The 18989-nt window shown below is 44.4% G+C and overlaps 1 protein-coding gene and 17 non-coding genes across 18 annotated transcripts in view; 1 reads left to right on the top strand and 17 right to left on the bottom strand.

Moving 5' to 3' along the window:
• The window catches only part of LOC139257944 (zinc finger protein 850-like), a gene marked incomplete at its 5' end in the record, with an annotated part of 812458 nt that overhangs the window by 642700 nt on the left and 150769 nt on the right, over positions 1 to 18989 (top strand). The gene's annotated exons all lie outside the window — the stretch shown is intronic.
• trnae-uuc (transfer RNA glutamic acid (anticodon UUC)) lies at positions 596 to 667 on the bottom strand. Its single transcript has one exon. It is a non-coding gene; the product is annotated as a tRNA-Glu (tRNA).
• trnaf-gaa (transfer RNA phenylalanine (anticodon GAA)) lies at positions 1585 to 1657 on the bottom strand. The gene has a single exon. It is a non-coding gene; the product is annotated as a tRNA-Phe (tRNA).
• Positions 2858 to 2929, bottom strand: trnae-uuc (transfer RNA glutamic acid (anticodon UUC)). Its single transcript has one exon. It is a non-coding gene; the product is annotated as a tRNA-Glu (tRNA).
• On the bottom strand, positions 3846 to 3918 carry trnaf-gaa (transfer RNA phenylalanine (anticodon GAA)). The gene has a single exon. It is a non-coding gene; the product is annotated as a tRNA-Phe (tRNA).
• trnae-uuc (transfer RNA glutamic acid (anticodon UUC)) lies at positions 5121 to 5192 on the bottom strand. The gene has a single exon. It is a non-coding gene; the product is annotated as a tRNA-Glu (tRNA).
• On the bottom strand, positions 6109 to 6181 carry trnaf-gaa (transfer RNA phenylalanine (anticodon GAA)). Its single transcript has one exon. It is a non-coding gene; the product is annotated as a tRNA-Phe (tRNA).
• trnae-uuc (transfer RNA glutamic acid (anticodon UUC)) lies at positions 7384 to 7455 on the bottom strand. Its single transcript has one exon. It is a non-coding gene; the product is annotated as a tRNA-Glu (tRNA).
• On the bottom strand, positions 8372 to 8444 carry trnaf-gaa (transfer RNA phenylalanine (anticodon GAA)). The gene has a single exon. It is a non-coding gene; the product is annotated as a tRNA-Phe (tRNA).
• On the bottom strand, positions 9647 to 9718 carry trnae-uuc (transfer RNA glutamic acid (anticodon UUC)). Its single transcript has one exon. It is a non-coding gene; the product is annotated as a tRNA-Glu (tRNA).
• Positions 10635 to 10707, bottom strand: trnaf-gaa (transfer RNA phenylalanine (anticodon GAA)). Its single transcript has one exon. It is a non-coding gene; the product is annotated as a tRNA-Phe (tRNA).
• trnae-uuc (transfer RNA glutamic acid (anticodon UUC)) lies at positions 11911 to 11982 on the bottom strand. The gene has a single exon. It is a non-coding gene; the product is annotated as a tRNA-Glu (tRNA).
• On the bottom strand, positions 12899 to 12971 carry trnaf-gaa (transfer RNA phenylalanine (anticodon GAA)). Its single transcript has one exon. It is a non-coding gene; the product is annotated as a tRNA-Phe (tRNA).
• Positions 14174 to 14245, bottom strand: trnae-uuc (transfer RNA glutamic acid (anticodon UUC)). The gene has a single exon. It is a non-coding gene; the product is annotated as a tRNA-Glu (tRNA).
• On the bottom strand, positions 15162 to 15234 carry trnaf-gaa (transfer RNA phenylalanine (anticodon GAA)). The gene has a single exon. It is a non-coding gene; the product is annotated as a tRNA-Phe (tRNA).
• trnae-uuc (transfer RNA glutamic acid (anticodon UUC)) lies at positions 16437 to 16508 on the bottom strand. Its single transcript has one exon. It is a non-coding gene; the product is annotated as a tRNA-Glu (tRNA).
• On the bottom strand, positions 17425 to 17497 carry trnaf-gaa (transfer RNA phenylalanine (anticodon GAA)). Its single transcript has one exon. It is a non-coding gene; the product is annotated as a tRNA-Phe (tRNA).
• trnae-uuc (transfer RNA glutamic acid (anticodon UUC)) lies at positions 18701 to 18772 on the bottom strand. Its single transcript has one exon. It is a non-coding gene; the product is annotated as a tRNA-Glu (tRNA).

Here is an 18989-nt window from a genome sequence, read left to right as displayed (position 1 = left end):
ACTGACCCCGAGCCAATGTGAAATTAAAGCAGGTTCAGTCCTTAGCAGTGATATGATGAAGAGAGATAAGAGTCGCGAATCAACGTTAGTGATGGTGAATCTCGATTAGATCAAAAACTCCATGAATTCTCTGCCGGGAAATTCAGATCTTGGAAATCGCCTGTGAACGCTAAACATTGATATGCAGTGAGCCAATGTTCAATATAGAAGGAGCCCAGGCCAAATGAATGCTCAAGGATAAATTATCAGTGCCCATGGTCCAGGCATTCCCTGATTCCAGTCTTCCACACGTTGCGAAGTTTAAAATGCTGAATATTTCCACAGTGGCAATGCATTGATTGATGATAAGCCCGAGTGCTGTGGCGCAAATAGGTACCTGGAAGACTAAAGATAGCCATGATTGGCAAAATTTACGTTGTCTATCAGCTTTTGGAGTTCCACTTGTTGAGCGAGATCATGTCATTTCGTGCAGATTTTAAAACAGAAGTGTCTGTTGTATCATGACACGCTGCTGATGGTTGGGGCAACAACAGCGAGGTGAGCTGCAAGCTTCTTCAGGAACAGCATTGCATTTCGAAGCACCGCAAATACAATGTTCCCTGACCGGGAATCGAACCCGGGCCGCGGCGGTGAAAGCGCCGAATACTAACCACTAGACCAGCAGGGAAGCTGCTGCAAAAGTCTGTGCAAGCAAGCAGACCAACCCAGTCTTTCCTCCTTGCTGTTTCGAAATTCTCATCACATTCGCGCCAGGGAAATCTGTTCGCAGCAAATGGCAGTTTTTGTGGAGAACTCCAAAGACATGTCCGCGCAATCACAGCGTTAAGTGCGTCTAGGCTTCCACTGAAATCCATTTCATTCTCTCCTTTTTCCGGGAATTTTCACTCTCGGTACCGTGTGAACATTTCATTTGGTGCTTTTGTCCTGAACTGCAGCCTTTTGCCCATCTCCGGGCGACAGAACCGTTCTAAATGTCTGTTCTGCTTATAACCATTGACGGGAACAGGTCTCCAGTTCAGCGGTTATCAGCAAAGCAAGAAACACGTATAAACAGAAAGTTGTGCTCTGCACACCGTCGGCAAAGAAGCAATGGCTGTTATTCCAAATAATTGCCATCCCTTGGGATTCCGTGTGGATTTGTTTCGTTATGAAGATTTGATTGTAAAAGTTACTACTAACCGAATAAAAATTATGAAAAATTGGGATGGCCCATATGGGGATCGGGCCCGCGCTCTTGGCTTTATTAATACCATGCCCTAAACGACCGATTTAACCGGCAACAAAATGCGCCAGGGCTGCGTGAAAGCCCAGCCTGAGATGATTTTGCATCCGGCACACACTGGGTGGTAGAGTTACTGCATAAGAATTGAACACATCGCATCGCTAAAACATTGTTCACTCTTCATATACAAAACTGGGCAGAGTATAAATAGAAAGTAACAGAAAAAGAGCGCTGAATCTAAAAACAAATCATGTCGAAAATTAGTATCACGCAACCGCTGAACAGCCCATCCCTCAAGCACTGTCTCGATATCAAACCAGCTTCTCCCCTTAAAATGAAGGAAACGCAAAATCACCAGATATTGCCGAAACCCGGGATTGAACCAGGGACGTTTAGATCTTCACTCTAACGCTCTCGCAACTGAGCTATTTCGACCAGACAGAAAACGAAGCAAAACTTTCTCACACCTTTTTGAAAGAAAACTTAAACCCCGGAAGGAATTGCCCCGCACACTCAGTCCTCATTTCGGGGCAATGAGCTCCGGATGTGTTCATGTAATGTATAATGATATTGAAAATCTTTATGCTCATGTTAACTTATCATTGCCCACGATCCAGGCACTCTCTGATTCCGGTATTGTGCACGTTGCTAAGTTGAAAATTTGCATTTTTCCGCACTGGCAATGAATTGACTGATCGCCGGGCTGTGATCAGCTCGGTTTGTTCGGGTGATGCCGCGCATGAACGTACATGGAAGAATAATGATCATTTTGATTGTTCTCACACTGCACTTAAATGTTGGCAAACCGTACAGTGTCAATCAGCAATTGTAGTTCCATATGTTCATTTAATATTCTGCTGAAGTGTTCATAAAGACACAAAGATTGCACAGCAGCCTAGATCTCACAGTGCTGAAGACACAGTGAAATACTGGAGAGTTTATAACTGTTTCAGAACATAACATGTCAGCAAAATTCCCTCTTCTGTTCTCGGCACTGATGGGTTGTGAAAGGGAGACGGGCCGAAGTCCTATTGAGCCGCACTGACCCCGACCCAATGTGAAATTAAAGCAGGTTCAGTCCTTAGAAGTGATATGATGAAGAGAGATAAGAGTCGCGAATCAACGTTAGTGATGGTGAATCTCGATTAGATCAAAAACTCCATGAATTCTCTGCCGGGAAATTCAGATCTTGGAAATCGCCTGTGAACGCTAAACATTGATATGCAGTGAGCCAATGTTCAATATAGAAGGAGCCCAGGCCAAATGAATGCTCAAGGATAAATTATCAGTGCCCATGGTCCAGTCATTCCCTGATTCCAGTCTTCCACACGTTGCAAAGTTTAAAATGCTGAATATTTCCACAGTGGCAATGCATTGATTGATGATAAGCCCGAGTGCTGTGGCGCAAATAGGTACCTGGAAGACTAAAGATAGCCATGATTGGCAAAATTTACGTTGTCTATCAGCTTTTGGAGTTCCACTTGTTGAGCGAGATCATGTCATTTCGTGCAGATTTTAAAACAGAAGTGTCTGTTGTATCATGACACGCTGCTGATGGTTGGGGCAACAACAGCGAGGTGAGCTGCAAGCTTCTTCAGGAACAGCATTGCATTTCGAAGCCCCGCAAATACAATGTTCCCTGACCGGGAATCGAACCCGGGCCGCGGCGGTGAAAGCGCCGAATCCTAACCACTAGACCAGCAGGGAAGCTGCTGCAAATGTCTGTGCCAGCAAGCAGACCAACCCAGTCTTTCCTCCTTGCTGTTTCGAAATTCTCATCACATTCGCGCCAGGGAAATCTGTTCGCAGCAAATGGCAGTTTTTGTGGAGAACACCAAAGACATGTCCGCGCAATCACAGCGTTAAGTGCGTCTAGGCTTCCACTGAAATCCATTTCATTCTCTCCTTTTTCCGGGAATTTTCACTCTCGGTACCGTGTGAACATTTCATTTGGTGCTTTTGTCCTGAACTGCAGCCTTTTGCCCATCTCCGGGCGACAGAACCGTTCTAAATGTCTGTTCTGCTTATAACCATTGACGGGAACAGGTCTCCAGTTCAGCGGTTATCAGCAAAGCAAGAAACACGTATAAACAGAAAGTTGTGCTCTGCACACCGTCGGCAAAGAAGCAATGGCTGTTATTCCAAATAATTGCCATCCCTTGGGATTCCGTGTGGATTTGTTTAGTTATGAAGATTTGATTGTAAAAGTTACTACTAACTGAATAAAAATTATTAAAAATTGGGATGGCCCATATGGGGATCGGGCCCGCGCTCTTGGCTTTATTAATACCATGCCCTAAACGACCGATTTAACCGGCAACAAAATGCCCCAGGGCTGCGTGAAAGCCCAGCCTGAGATGATTTTGTATCCGGCACACACTAGGTGATAGAGTTACTGCATAAGAATTGAACACAACGCATCGCTAAAACATTGTTCACTCTTCATATACAAAACTGGGCAGAGTATAAATAGAAAGTAACAGAAAAAGAGCACTGAATCTAAAAAAAATCATGTCGAAAATTAGTATCACGCAACCGCTGAACAGCCCATCCCTCAAGCACTGTCTCGATATCAAACCAGCTTCTCCCCTTAAAATGAAGGAAACGCAAAATCACCAGATATTGCCGAAACCCGGGATTGAACCAAGGACCTTTAGATCTTCAGTCTAACGCTCTCCCAACTGAGCTATTTCGGCCCGAAAGAAAATGAAGCAAAACTTTCTCACACCTTTTTGAAAGAAAACTTAAACCCCGGAAGGAATTGCCCCGCACACTCAGTCCTCATTTCGGAGCAATGAGCTCCGGATGTGTTCATGTAATGTATAATGATATTGAAAATCTTTATGCTCATGTTAACTTATCATTGCCCACGATCCAGGCACTCTCTGATTCCGGTATTGTGCACGTTGCTAAGTTGAAAATTTGCATTTTTCCGCACTGGCAATGAATTGACTGATCGCCGGGCTGTGATCAGCTCGGTTTGTTTGGGTGATGCCGCGGATGAACGTACATGGAAGAATAATGATCATTTTGATTGTTCTCACACTGCACTTAAATGTTGGCAAACCGTACAGTGTCAATCAGCAATTGTAGTTCCATATGTTCATTTAATATTCTGCTGAAGTGTTCATAAAGACACAAAGATTGCACACCAGGCTCGATCTCACAGTGCTGAAGACACAGTGAAATATACTGGAGAGTTTATAACTGTTTCAGAACATAACATGTCAGCAAAATTCCCTCTTCTGTTCTCGGCACTGATGGGTTGTGAAAGGGAGACGGGCCGAAGTCCTATTGAGCCGCACTGACCCCGAGCCAATGTGAAATTAAAGCAGGTTCAGTCCTTAGCAGTGATATGATGAAGAGAGATAAGAGTCGCGAATCAACGTTAGTGATGGTGAATCTCGATTAGATCAAAAACTCCATGATTTCTCTGCCGTGAAATTCAGATCTTGGAAATCGCCTGTGAACGCTAAACATTGATATGCAGTGAGCCAATGTTCAATATAGAAGGAGCCCAGGCCAAATGAATGCTCAAGGATAAATTATCAGTGCCCATGGTCCAGGCATTCCCTGATTCCAGTCTTCCACACGTTGCGAAGATTAAAATGCTGAATATTTCCACAGTGGCAATGCATTGATTGATGATAAGCCCGAGTGCTGTGGCGCAAATAGGTACCTGGAAGACTAAAGATAGCCATGATTGGCAAAATTTACGTTGTCTATCAGCTTTTGGAGTTCCACTTGTTGAGCGAGATCATGTCATTTCGTGCAGATTTTAAAACAGAAGTGTCTGTTTTATCGTGACACGCTGCTGATGGTTGGGGCAACAACAGCGAGGTGAGCTGCAAGCTTCTTCAGGAACAGCATTGCATTTCGAAGCACCGCAAATACAATGTTCCCTGACCGGGAATCGAACCCGGGCCGCGGCGGTGAAAGCGCCGAATCCTAACCACTAGACCAGCAGGGAAGCTGCTGCAAATGTCTGTGCCAGCAAGCAGACCAACCCAGTCTTTCCTCCTTGCTGTTTCGAAATTCTCATCACATTCGCGCCAGGGAAATCTGTTCGCAGCAAATGGCAGTTTTTGTGGAGAACACCAAAGACATGTCCGCGCAATCACAGCGTTAAGTGCGTCTAGGCTTCCACTGAAATCCATTTCATTCTCTCCTTTTTCCGGGAATTTTCACTCTCGGTACCGTGTGAACATTTCATTTGGTGCTTTTGTCCTGAACTGCAGCCTTTTGCCCATCTCCGGGCGACAGAACCGTTCTAAATGTCTGTTCTGCTTATAACCATTGACGGGAACAGGTCTCCAGTTCAGCGGTTATCAGCAAAGCAAGAAACACGTATAAACAGAAAGTTGTGCTCTGCACACCGTCGGCAAAGAAGCAATGGCTGTTATTCCAAATAATTGCCATCCCTTGGGATTCCGTGTGGATTTGTTTAGTTATGAAGATTTGATTGTAAAAGTTACTACTAACCGAATAAAAATTATGAAAAATTGGGATGGCCCATATGGGGATCGGGCCCGCGCTCTTGGCTTTATTAATACCATGCCCTAAACGACCGATTTAACCGGCAACAAAATGCCCCAGGGCTGCGTGAAAGCCCAGCCTGAGATGATTTTGTATCCGGCACACACTGGGTGATAGAGTTACTGCATAAGAATTGAACACAACGCATCGCTAAAACATTGTTCACTCTTCATATACAAAACTGGGCAGAGTATAAATAGAAAGTAACAGAAAAAGAGCACTGAATCTAAAAAAAATCATGTCGAAAATTAGTATCACGCAACCGCTGAACAGCCCATCCCTCAAGCACTGTCTCGATATCAAACCAGCTTCTCCCCTTAAAATGAAGGAAACGCAAAATCACCAGATATTGCCGAAACCCGGGATTGAACCAAGGACCTTTAGATCTTCAGTCTAACGCTCTCCCAACTGAGCTATTTCGGCCCGAAAGAAAATGAAGCAAAACTTTCTCACACCTTTTTGAAAGAAAACTTAAACCCCGGAAGGAATTGCCCCGCACACTCAGTCCTCATTTCGGAGCAATGAGCTCCGGATGTGTTCATGTAATGTATAATGATATTGAAAATCTTTATGCTCATGTTAACTTATCATTGCCCACGATCCAGGCACTCTCTGATTCCGGTATTGTGCACGTTGCTAAGTTGAAAATTTGCATTTTTCCGCACTGGCAATGAATTGACTGATCGCCGGGCTGTGATCAGCTCGGTTTGTTCGGGTGATGCCGCGCATGAACGTACATGGAAGAATAATGATCATTTTGATTGTTCTCACACTGCACTTAAATGTTGGCAAACCGTACAGTGTCAATCAGCAATTGTAGTTCCATATGTTCATTTAATATTCTGCTGAAGTGTTCATAAAGACACAAAGATTGCACACCAGCCTAGATCTCACAGTGCTGAAGACACAGTGAAATATACTGGAGAGTTTATAACTGTTTCAGAACATAACATGTCAGCAAAATTCCCTCTTCTGTTCTCGGCACTGATGGGTTGTGAAAGGGAGACGGGCCGAAGTCCTATTGAGCCGCACTGACCCCGAGCCAATGTGAAATTAAAGCAGGTTCAGTCCTTAGCAGTGATATGATGAAGAGAGATAAGAGTCGCGAATCAACGTTAGTGATGGTGAATCTCGATTAGATCAAAAACTCCATGAATTCTCTGCCGGGAAATTCAGATCTTGGAAATCGCCTGTGAACGCTAAACATTGATATGCAGTGAGCCAATGTTCAATATAGAAGGAGCCCAGGCCAAATGAATGCTCAAGGATAAATTATCAGTGCCCATGGTCCAGGCATTCCCTGATTCCAGTCTTCCACACGTTGCGAAGTTTAAAATGCTGAATATTTCCACAGTGGCAATGCATTGATTGATGATAAGCCCGAGTGCTGTGGCGCAAATAGGTACCTGGAAGACTAAAGATAGCCATGATTGGCAAAATTTACGTTGTCTATCAGCTTTTGGAGTTCCACTTGTTGAGCGAGATCATGTCATTTCGTGCAGATTTTAAAACAGAAGTGTCTGTTGTATCATGACACGCTGCTGATGGTTGGGGCAACAACAGCGAGGTGAGCTGCAAGCTTCTTCAGGAACAGCATTGCATTTCGAAGCACCGCAAATATAATGTTCCCTGACCGGGAATCGAACCCGGGCCGCGGCGGTGAAAGCGCCGAATCCTAACCACTAGACCAGCAGGGAAGCTGCTGCAAATGTCTGTGCCAGCAAGCAGACCAACCCAGTCTTTCCTCCTTGCTGTTTCGAAATTCTCATCACATTCGCACCAGGGAAATCTGTTCGCAGCAAATGGCAGTTTTTGTGGAGAACACCAAAGACATGTCCGCGCAATCACAGCGTTAAGTGCGTCTAGGCTTCCACTGAAATCCATTTCATTCTCTCCTTTTTCCGGGAATTTTCACTCTCGGTACCGTGTGAACATTTCATTTGGTGCTTTTGTCCTGAACTGCAGCCTTTTGCCCATCTCCGGGCGACAGAACCGTTCTAAATGTCTGTTATGCTTATAACCATTGACGGGAACAGGTCTCCAGTTCAGCGGTTATCAGCAAAGCAAGAAACACGTATAAACAGAATGTTGTGCTCTGCACACCGTCGGCAAAGAAGCAATGGCTGTTATTCCAAATAATTGCCATCCCTTGGGATTCCGTGTGGATTTGTTTAGTTATGAAGATTTGATTGTAAAAGTTACTACTAACCGAATAAAAATTATGAAAAATTGGGATGGCCCATATGGGGATCGGGCCCGCGCTCTTGGCTTTATTAATACCATGCCCTAAACGACCGATTTAACCGGCAACAAAATGCCCCAGGGCTGCGTGAAAGCCCAGCCTGAGATGATTTTGTATCCGGCACACACTGGGTGATAGAGTTACTGCATAAGAATTGAACACAACGCATCGCTAAAACATTGTTCACTCTTCATATACAAAACTGGGCAGAGTATAAATAGAAAGTAACAGAAAAAGAGCACTGAATCTAAAAAAAATCATGTCGAAAATTAGTATCACGCAACCGCTGAACAGCCCATCCCTCAAGCACTGTCTCGATATCAAACCAGCTTCTCCCCTTAAAATGAAGGAAACGCAAAATCACCAGATATTGCTGAAACCCGGGATTGAACCAAGGACCTTTAGATCTTCAGTCTAACGCTCTCCCAACTGAGCTATTTCGGCCCGAAAGAAAATGAAGCAAAACTTTCTCACACCTTTTTGAAAGAAAACTTAAACCCCGGAAGGAATTGCCCCTCACACTCAGTCCTCATTTCGGAGCAATGAGCTCCGGATGTGTTCATGTAATGTATAATGATATTGAAAATCTTTATGCTCATGTTAACTTATCATTGCCCACGATCCAGGCACTCTCTGATTCCGGTATTGTGCACGTTGCTAAGTTGAAAATTTGCATTTTTCCGCACTGGCAATGAATTGACTGATCGCCGGGCTGTGATCAGCTCGGTTTGTTTGGGTGATGCCGCGCATGAACGTACATGGAAGAATAATGATCATTTTGATTGTTCTCACACTGCACTTAAATGTTGGCAAACCGTACAGTGTCAATCAGCAATTGTAGTTCCATATTTTCATTTAATATTCTGCTGAAGTGTTCATAAAGACACAAAGATTGCACACCAGGCTCGATCTCACAGTGCTGAAGACACAGTGAAATATACTGGAGAGTTTATAACTGTTTCAGAACATAACATGTCAGCAAAATTCCCTCTTCTGTTCTCGGCACTGATGGGTTGTGAAAGGGAGACGGGCCGAAGTCCTATTGAGCCGCACTGACCCCGAGCCAATGTGAAATTAAAGCAGGTTCAGTCCTTAGCAGTGATATGATGAAGAGAGATAAGAGTCGCGAATCAACGTTAGTGATGGTGAATCTCGATTAGATCAAAAACTCCATGAATTCTCTGCCGGGAAATTCAGATCTTGGAAATCGCCTGTGAACGCTAAACATTGATATGCAGTGAGCCAATGTTCAATATAGAAGGAGCCCAGGCCAAATGAATGCTCAAGGATAAATTATCAGTGCCCATGGTCCAGGCATTCCCTGATTCCAGTCTTCCACACGTTGCGAAGTTTAAAATGCTGAATATTTCCACAGTGGCAATGCATTGATTGATGATAAGCCCGAGTGCTGTGGCGCAAATAGATACCTGGAAGACTAAAGATAGCCATGATTGGCAAAATTGACGTTGTCTATCAGCTTTTGGAGTTCCACTTGTTGAGCGAGATCATGTCATTTCGTGCAGATTTTAAAACAGAAGTGTCTGTTGTATCATGACACGCTGCTGATGGTTGGGGCAACAACAGCGAGGTGAGCTGCAAGCTTCTTCAGGAACAGCATTGCATTTCGAAGCACCGCAAATACAATGTTCCCTGACCGGGAATCGAACCCGGGCCGCGGCGGTGAAAGCGCCGAATCCTAACCACTAGACCAGCAGGGAAGCTGCTGCAAATGTCTGTGCCAGCAAGCAGACCAACCCAGTCTTTCCTCCTTGCTGTTTCGAAATTCTCATCACATTCGCGCCAGGGAAATCTGTTCGCAGCAAATGGCAGTTTTTGTGGAGAACACCAAAGACATGTCCGCGCAATCACAGCGTTAAGTGCGTCTAGGCTTCCACTGAAATCCATTTCATTCTCTTCTTTTTCCGGGAATTTTCACTCTCGGTACCGTGTGAACATTTCATTTGGTGCTTTTGTCCTGAACTGCAGCCTTTTGCCCATCTCCGGGCGACAGAACCGTTCTAAATGTCTGTTCTGCTTATAACCATTGACGGGAACAGGTCTCCAGTTCAGCGGTTATCAGCAAAGCAAGAAACACGTATAAACAGAAAGTTGTGCTCTGCACACCGTCGGCAAAGAAGCAATGGCTGTTATTCCAAATAATTGCCATCCCTTGGGATTCCGTGTGGATTTGTTTAGTTATGAAGATTTGATTGTAAAAGTTACTACTAACCGAATAAAAATTATGAAAAATTGGGATGGCCCATATGGGGATCGGGCCCGCGCTCTTGGCTTTATTAATACCATGCCCTAAACGACCGATTTAACCGGCAACAAAATGCCCCAGGGCTGCGTGAAAGCCCAGCCTGAGATGATTTTGTATCCGGCACACACTGGGTGATAGAGTTACTGCATAAGAATTGAACACAACGCATCGCTAAAACATTGTTCACTCTTCATATACAAAACTGGGCAGAGTATAAATAGAAAGTAACAGAAAAAGAGCACTGAATCTAAAAAAAATCATGTCGAAAATTAGTATCACGCAACCGCTGAACAGCCCATCCCTCAAGCACTGTCTCGATATCAAACCAGCTTCTCCCCTTAAAATGAAGGAAACGCAAAATCACCAGATATTGCCGAAACCCGGGATTGAACCAAGGACCTTTAGATCTTCAGTCTAACGCTCTCCCAACTGAGCTATTTCGGCCCGAAAGAAAATGAAGCAAAACTTTCTCACACCTTTTTGAAAGAAAACTTAAACCCCGGAAGGAATTGCCCCGCACACTCAGTCCTCATTTCGGAGCAATGAGCTCCGGATGTGTTCATGTAATGTATAATGATATTGAAAATCTTTATGCTCATGTTAACTTATCATTGCCCACGATCCAGGCACTCTCTGATTCCGGTATTGTGCACGTTGCTAAGTTGAAAATTTGCATTTTTCCGCACTGGCAATGAATTGACTGATCGCCGGGCTGTGATCAGCTCGGTTTGTTTGGGTGATGCCGCGGATGAACGTACATGGAAAAATAATGATCATTTTGATTGTTCTCACACTGCACTTAAATGTTGGCAAACCGTACAGTGTCAATCAGCAATTGTAGTTCCATATGTTCATTTAATATTCTGCTGAAGTGTTCATAAAGACACAAAGATTGCACACCAGGCTCGATCTCACAGTGCTGAAGACACAGTGAAATATACTGGAGAGTTTATAACTGTTTCAGAACATAACATGTCAGCAAAATTCCCTCTTCTGTTCTCGGCACTGATGGGTTGTGAAAGGGAGATGGGCCGAAGTCCTATTGAGCCGCACTGACCCCGAGCCAATGTGAAATTAAAGCAGGTTCAGTCCTTAGCAGTGATATGATGAAGAGAGATAAGAGTCGCGAATCAACGTTAGTGATGGTGAATCTCGATTAGATCAAAAACTCCATGAATTCTCTGCCGGGAAATTCAGATCTTGGAAATCGCCTGTGAACGCTAAACATTGATATGCAGTGAGCCAATGTTCAATATAGAAGGAGCCCAGGCCAAATGAACGCTCAAGGATAAATTATCAGTGCCCATGGTCCAGGCATTCCCTGATTCCAGTCTTCCACACGTTGCAAAGTTTAAAATGCTGAATATTTCCACAGTGGCAATGCATTGATTGATGATAAGCCCGAGTGCTGTGGCGCAAATAGGTACCTGGAAGACTAAAGATAGCCATGATTGGCAAAATTTACGTTGTCTATCAGCTTTTGGAGTTCCACTTGTTTGAGCGAGATCATGTCATTTCGTGCAGATTTTAAAACAGAAGTGTCTGTTGTATCATGACACGCTGCTGATGGTTGGGGCAACAACAGCGAGGTGAGCTGCAAGCTTCTTCAGGAACAGCATTGCATTTCGAAGCACCGCAAATACAATGTTCCCTGACCGGGAATCGAACCCGGGCCGCGGCGGTGAAAGCGCCGAATACTAACCACTAGACCAGCAGGGAAGCTGCTGCAAAAGTCTGTGCCAGCAAGCAGACCAACCCAGTCTTTCCTCCTTGCTGTTTCGAAATTCTCATCACATTCGCGCCAGGGAAATCTGTTCGCAGCAAATGGCAGTTTTTGTGGAGAACACCAAAGACATGTCCGCGCAATCACAGCGTTAAGTGCGTCTAGGCTTCCACTGAAATCCATTTCATTCTCTCCTTTTTCCGGGAATTTTCACTCTCGGTACCGTGTGAACATTTCATTTGGTGCTTTTGTCCTGAACTGCAGCCTTTTGCCCATCTCCGGGCGACAGAACCGTTCTAAATGTCTGTTCTGCTTATAACCATTGACGGGAACAGGTCTCCAGTTCAGCGGTTATCAGCAAAGCAAGAAACACGTATAAACAGAAAGTTGTGCTCTGCACACCGTCGGCAAAGAAGCAATGGCTGTTATTCCAAATAATTGCCATCCCTTGGGATTCCGTGTGGATTTGTTTAGTTATGAAGATTTGATTGTAAAAGTTACTACTAACCGAATAAAAATTATGAAAAATTGGGATGGCCCATATGGGGATCGGGCCCGCGCTCTTGGCTTTATTAATACCATGCCCTAAACGACCGATTTAACCGGCAACAAAATGCGCCAGGGCTGCGTGAAAGCCCAGCCTGAGATGATTTTGTATCCGGCACACACTGGGTGATAGAGTTACTGCATAAGAATTGAACACAACGCATCGCTAAAACATTGTTCACTCTTCATATACAAAACTGGGCAGAGTATAAATAGAAAGTAACAGAAAAAGAGCACTGAATCTAAAAAAAATCATGTCGAAAATTAGTATCACGCAACCGCTGAACAGCCCATCCCTCAAGCACTGTCTCGATATCAAACCAGCTTCTCCCCTTAAAATGAAGGAAACGCAAAATCACCAGATATTGCCGAAACCCGGGATTGAACCAAGGACCTTTAGATCTTCAGTCTAACGCTCTCCCAACTGAGCTATTTCGGCCCGAAAGAAAATGAAGCAAAACTTTCTCACACCTTTTTGAAAGAAAACTTAAACCCCGGAAGGAATTGCCCCGCACACTCAGTCCTCATTTCGGAGCAATGAGCTCCGGATGTGTTCATGTAATGTATAATGATATTGAAAATCTTTATGCTCATGTTAACTTATCATTGCCCACGATCCAGGCACTCTCTGATTCCGGTATTGTGCACGTTGCTAAGTTGAAAATTTGCATTTTTCCGCACTGGCAATGAATTGACTGATCGCCGGGCTGTGATCAGCTCGGTTTGTTCGGGTGATGCCGCGCATGAACGTACATGGAAGAATAATGATCATTTTGATTGTTCTCACACTGCACTTAAATGTTGGCAAACCGTACAGTGTCAATCAGCAATTGTAGTTCCATATGTTCATTTAATATTCTGCTGAAGTGTTCATAAAGACACAAAGATTGCACACCAGCCTAGATCTCACAGTGCTGAAGACACAGTGAAATATACTGGAGAGTTTATAACTGTTTCAGAACATAACATGTCAGCAAAATTCCCTCTTCTGTTCTCGGCACTGATGGGTTGTGAAAGGGAGACGGGCCGAAGTCCTATTGAGCCGCACTGACCCCGAGCCAATGTGAAATTAAAGCAGGTTCAGTCCTTAGCAGTGATATGATGAAGAGAGATAAGAGTCGCGAATCAACGTTAGTGATGGTGAATCTCGATTAGATCAAAAACTCCATGAATTCTCTGCCGGGAAATTCAGATCTTGGAAATCGCCTGTGAACGCTAAACATTGATATGCAGTGAGCCAATGTTCAATATAGAAGGAGCCCAGGCCAAATGAATGCTCAAGGATAAATTATCAGTGCCCATGGTCCAGGCATTCCCTGATTCCAGTCTTCCACACGTTGCGAAGTTTAAAATGCTGAATATTTCCACAGTGGCAATGCATTGATTGATGATAAGCCCGAGTGCTGTGGCGCAAATAGGTACCTGGAAGACTAAAGATAGCCATGATTGGCAAAATTTACGTTGTCTATCAGCTTTTGGAGTTCCACTTGTTGAGCGAGATCATGTCATTTCGTGCAGATTTTAAAACAGAAGTGTCTGTTGTATCATGACACGCTGCTGATGGTTGGGGCAACAACAGCGAGGTGAGCTGCAAGCTTCTTCAGGAACAGCATTGCATTTCGAAGCACCGCAAATATAATGTTCCCTGACCGGGAATCGAACCCGGGCCGCGGCGGTGAAAGCGCCGAATCCTAACCACTAGACCAGCAGGGAAGCTGCTGCAAATGTCTGTGCCAGCAAGCAGACCAACCCAGTCTTTCCTCCTTGCTGTTTCGAAATTCTCATCACATTCGCACCAGGGAAATCTGTTCGCAGCAAATGGCAGTTTTTGTGGAGAACACCAAAGACATGTCCGCGCAATCACAGCGTTAAGTGCGTCTAGGCTTCCACTGAAATCCATTTCATTCTCTCCTTTTTCCGGGAATTTTCACTCTCGGTACCGTGTGAACATTTCATTTGGTGCTTTTGTCCTGAACTGCAGCCTTTTGCCCATCTCCGGGCGACAGAACCGTTCTAAATGTCTGTTATGCTTATAACCATTGACGGGAACAGGTCTCCAGTTCAGCGGTTATCAGCAAAGCAAGAAACACGTATAAACAGAATGTTGTGCTCTGCACACCGTCGGCAAAGAAGCAATGGCTGTTATTCCAAATAATTGCCATCCCTTGGGATTCCGTGTGGATTTGTTTAGTTATGAAGATTTGATTGTAAAAGTTACTACTAACCGAATAAAAATTATGAAAAATTGGGATGGCCCATATGGGGATCGGGCCCGCGCTCTTGGCTTTATTAATACCATGCCCTAAACGACCGATTTAACCGGCAACAAAATGCCCCAGGGCTGCGTGAAAGCCCAGCCTGAGATGATTTTGTATCCGGCACACACTGGGTGATAGAGTTACTGCATAAGAATTGAACACAACGCATCGCTAAAACATTGTTCACTCTTCATATACAAAACTGGGCAGAGTATAAATAGAAAGTAACAGAAAAAGAGCACTGAATCTAAAAAAAATCATGTCGAAAATTAGTATCACGCAACCGCTGAACAGCCCATCCCTCAAGCACTGTCTCGATATCAAACCAGCTTCTCCCCTTAAAATGAAGGAAACGCAAAATCACCAGATATTGCTGAAACCCGGGATTGAACCAAGGACCTTTAGATCTTCAGTCTAACGCTCTCCCAACTGAGCTATTTCGGCCCGAAAGAAAATGAAGCAAAACTTTCTCACACCTTTTTGAAAGAAAACTTAAACCCCGGAAGGAATTGCCCCTCACACTCAGTCCTCATTTCGGAGCAATGAGCTCCGGATGTGTTCATGTAATGTATAATGATATTGAAAATCTTTATGCTCATGTTAACTTATCATTGCCCACGATCCAGGCACTCTCTGATTCCGGTATTGTGCACGTTGCTAAGTTGAAAATTTGCATTTTTCCGCACTGGCAATGAATTGACTGATCGCCGGGCTGTGATCAGCTCGGTTTGTTTGGGTGATGCCGCGCATGAACGTACATGGAAGAATAATGATCATTTTGATTGTTCTCACACTGCACTTAAATGTTGGCAAACCGTACAGTGTCAATCAGCAATTGTAGTTCCATATTTTCATTTAATATTCTGCTGAAGTGTTCATAAAGACACAAAGATTGCACACCAGGCTCGATCTCACAGTGCTGAAGACACAGTGAAATATACTGGAGAGTTTATAACTGTTTCAGAACATAACATGTCAGCAAAATTCCCTCTTCTGTTCTCGGCACTGATGGGTTGTGAAAGGGAGACGGGCCGAAGTCCTATTGAGCCGCACTGACCCCGAGCCAATGTGAAATTAAAGCAGGTTCAGTCCTTAGCAGTGATATGATGAAGAGAGATAAGAGTCGCGAATCAACGTTAGTGATGGTGAATCTCGATTAGATCAAAAACTCCATGAATTCTCTGCCGGGAAATTCAGATCTTGGAAATCGCCTGTGAACGCTAAACATTGATATGCAGTGAGCCAATGTTCAATATAGAAGGAGCCCAGGCCAAATGAATGCTCAAGGATAAATTATCAGTGCCCATGGTCCAGGCATTCCCTGATTCCAGTCTTCCACACGTTGCGAAGTTTAAAATGCTGAATATTTCCACAGTGGCAATGCATTGATTGATGATAAGCCCGAGTGCTGTGGCGCAAATAGGTACCTGGAAGACTAAAGATAGCCATGATTGGCAAAATTGACGTTGTCTATCAGCTTTTGGAGTTCCACTTGTTGAGCGAGATCATGTCATTTCGTGCAGATTTTAAAACAGAAGTGTCTGTTGTATCATGACACGCTGCTGATGGTTGGGGCAACAACAGCGAGGTGAGCTGCAAGCTTCTTCAGGAACAGCATTGCATTTCGAAGCACCGCAAATACAATGTTCCCTGACCGGGAATCGAACCCGGGCCGCGGCGGTGAAAGCGCCGAATCCTAACCACTAGACCAGCAGGGAAGCTGCTGCAAATGTCTGTGCCAGCAAGCAGACCAACCCAGTCTTTCCTCCTTGCTGTTTCGAAATTCTCATCACATTCGCGCCAGGGAAATCTGTTCGCAGCAAATGGCAGTTTTTGTGGAGAACACCAAAGACATGTCCGCGCAATCACAGCGTTAAGTGCGTCTAGGCTTCCACTGAAATCCATTTCATTCTCTTCTTTTTCCGGGAATTTTCACTCTCGGTACCGTGTGAACATTTCATTTGGTGCTTTTGTCCTGAACTGCAGCCTTTTGCCCATCTCCGGGCGACAGAACCGTTCTAAATGTCTGTTCTGCTTATAACCATTGACGGGAACAGGTCTCCAGTTCAGCGGTTATCAGCAAAGCAAGAAACACGTATAAACAGAAAGTTGTGCTCTGCACACCGTCGGCAAAGAAGCAATGGCTGTTATTCCAAATAATTGCCATCCCTTGGGATTCCGTGTGGATTTGTTTAGTTATGAAGATTTGATTGTAAAAGTTACTACTAACCGAATAAAAATTATGAAAAATTGGGATGGCCCATATGGGGATCGGGCCCGCGCTCTTGGCTTTATTAATACCATGCCCTAAACGACCGATTTAACCGGCAACAAAATGCCCCAGGGCTGCGTGAAAGCCCAGCCTGAGATGATTTTGTATCCGGCACACACTGGGTGATAGAGTTACTGCATAAGAATTGAACACAACGCATCGCTAAAACATTGTTCACTCTTCATATACAAAACTGGGCAGAGTATAAATAGAAAGTAACAGAAAAAGAGCACTGAATCTAAAAAAAATCATGTCGAAAATTAGTATCACGCAACCGCTGAACAGCCCATCCCTCAAGCACTGTCTCGATATCAAACCAGCTTCTCCCCTTAAAATGAAGGAAACGCAAAATCACCAGATATTGCCGAAACCCGGGATTGAACCAAGGACCTTTAGATCTTCAGTCTAACGCTCTCCCAACTGAGCTATTTCGGCCCGAAAGAAAATGAAGCAAAACTTTCTCACACCTTTTTGAAAGAAAACTTAAACCCCGGAAGGAATTGCCCCGCACACTCAGTCCTCATTTCGGAGCAATGAGCTCCGGATGTGTTCATGTAATGTATAATGATATTGAAAATCTTTATGCTCATGTTAACTTATCATTGCCCACGATCCAGGCACTCTCTGATTCCGGTATTGTGCACGTTGCTAAGTTGAAAATTTGCATTTTTCCGCACTGGCAATGAATTGACTGATCGCCGGGCTGTGATCAGCTCGGTTTGTTTGGGTGATGCCGCGGATGAACGTACATGGAAAAATAATGATCATTTTGATTGTTCTCACACTGCACTTAAATGTTGGCAAACCGTACAGTGTCAATCAGCAATTGTAGTTCCATATGTTCATTTAATATTCTGCTGAAGTGTTCATAAAGACACAAAGATTGCACACCAGGCTCGATCTCACAGTGCTGAAGACACAGTGAAATATACTGGAGAGTTTATAACTGTTTCAGAACATAACATGTCAGCAAAATTCCCTCTTCTGTTCTCGGCACTGATGGGTTGTGAAAGGGAGATGGGCCGAAGTCCTATTGAGCCGCACTGACCCCGAGCCAATGTGAAATTAAAGCAGGTTCAGTCCTTAGCAGTGATATGATGAAGAGAGATAAGAGTCGCGAATCAACGTTAGTGATGGTGAATCTCGATTAGATCAAAAACTCCATGAATTCTCTGCCGGGAAATTCAGATCTTGGAAATCGCCTGTGAACGCTAAACATTGATATGCAGTGAGCCAATGTTCAATATAGAAGGAGCCCAGGCCAAATGAACGCTCAAGGATAAATTATCAGTGCCCATGGTCCAGGCATTCCCTGATTCCAGTCTTCCACACGTTGCAAAGTTTAAAATGCTGAATATTTCCACAGTGGCAATGCATTGATTGATGATAAGCCCGAGTGCTGTGGCGCAAATAGGTACCTGGAAGACTAAAGATAGCCATGATTGGCAAAATTTACGTTGTCTATCAGCTTTTGGAGTTCCACTTGTTTGAGCGAGATCATGTCATTTCGTGCAGATTTTAAAACAGAAGTGTCTGTTGTATCATGACACGCTGCTGATGGTTGGGGCAACAACAGCGAGGTGAGCTGCAAGCTTCTTCAGGAACAGCATTGCATTTCGAAGCACCGCAAATACAATGTTCCCTGACCGGGAATCGAACCCGGGCCGCGGCGGTGAAAGCGCCGAATACTAACCACTAGACCAGCAGGGAAGCTGCTGCAAAAGTCTGTGCCAGCAAGCAGACCAACCCAGTCTTTCCTCCTTGCTGTTTCGAAATTCTCATCACATTCGCGCCAGGGAAATCTGTTCGCAGCAAATGGCAGTTTTTGTGGAGAACACCAAAGACATGTCCGCGCAATCACAGCGTTAAGTGCGTCTAGGCTTCCACTGAAATCCATTTCATTCTCTCCTTTTTCCGGGAATTTTCA

This window comes from Pristiophorus japonicus, unplaced genomic scaffold (genome assembly GCF_044704955.1).
Source record: "Pristiophorus japonicus isolate sPriJap1 unplaced genomic scaffold, sPriJap1.hap1 HAP1_SCAFFOLD_94, whole genome shotgun sequence".
NCBI lineage: Eukaryota > Metazoa > Chordata > Chondrichthyes > Pristiophoridae > Pristiophorus > Pristiophorus japonicus.
Note: the sequence above shows the minus strand (reverse complement) of the source record. Positions and strands in the feature narration are given on the sequence as shown.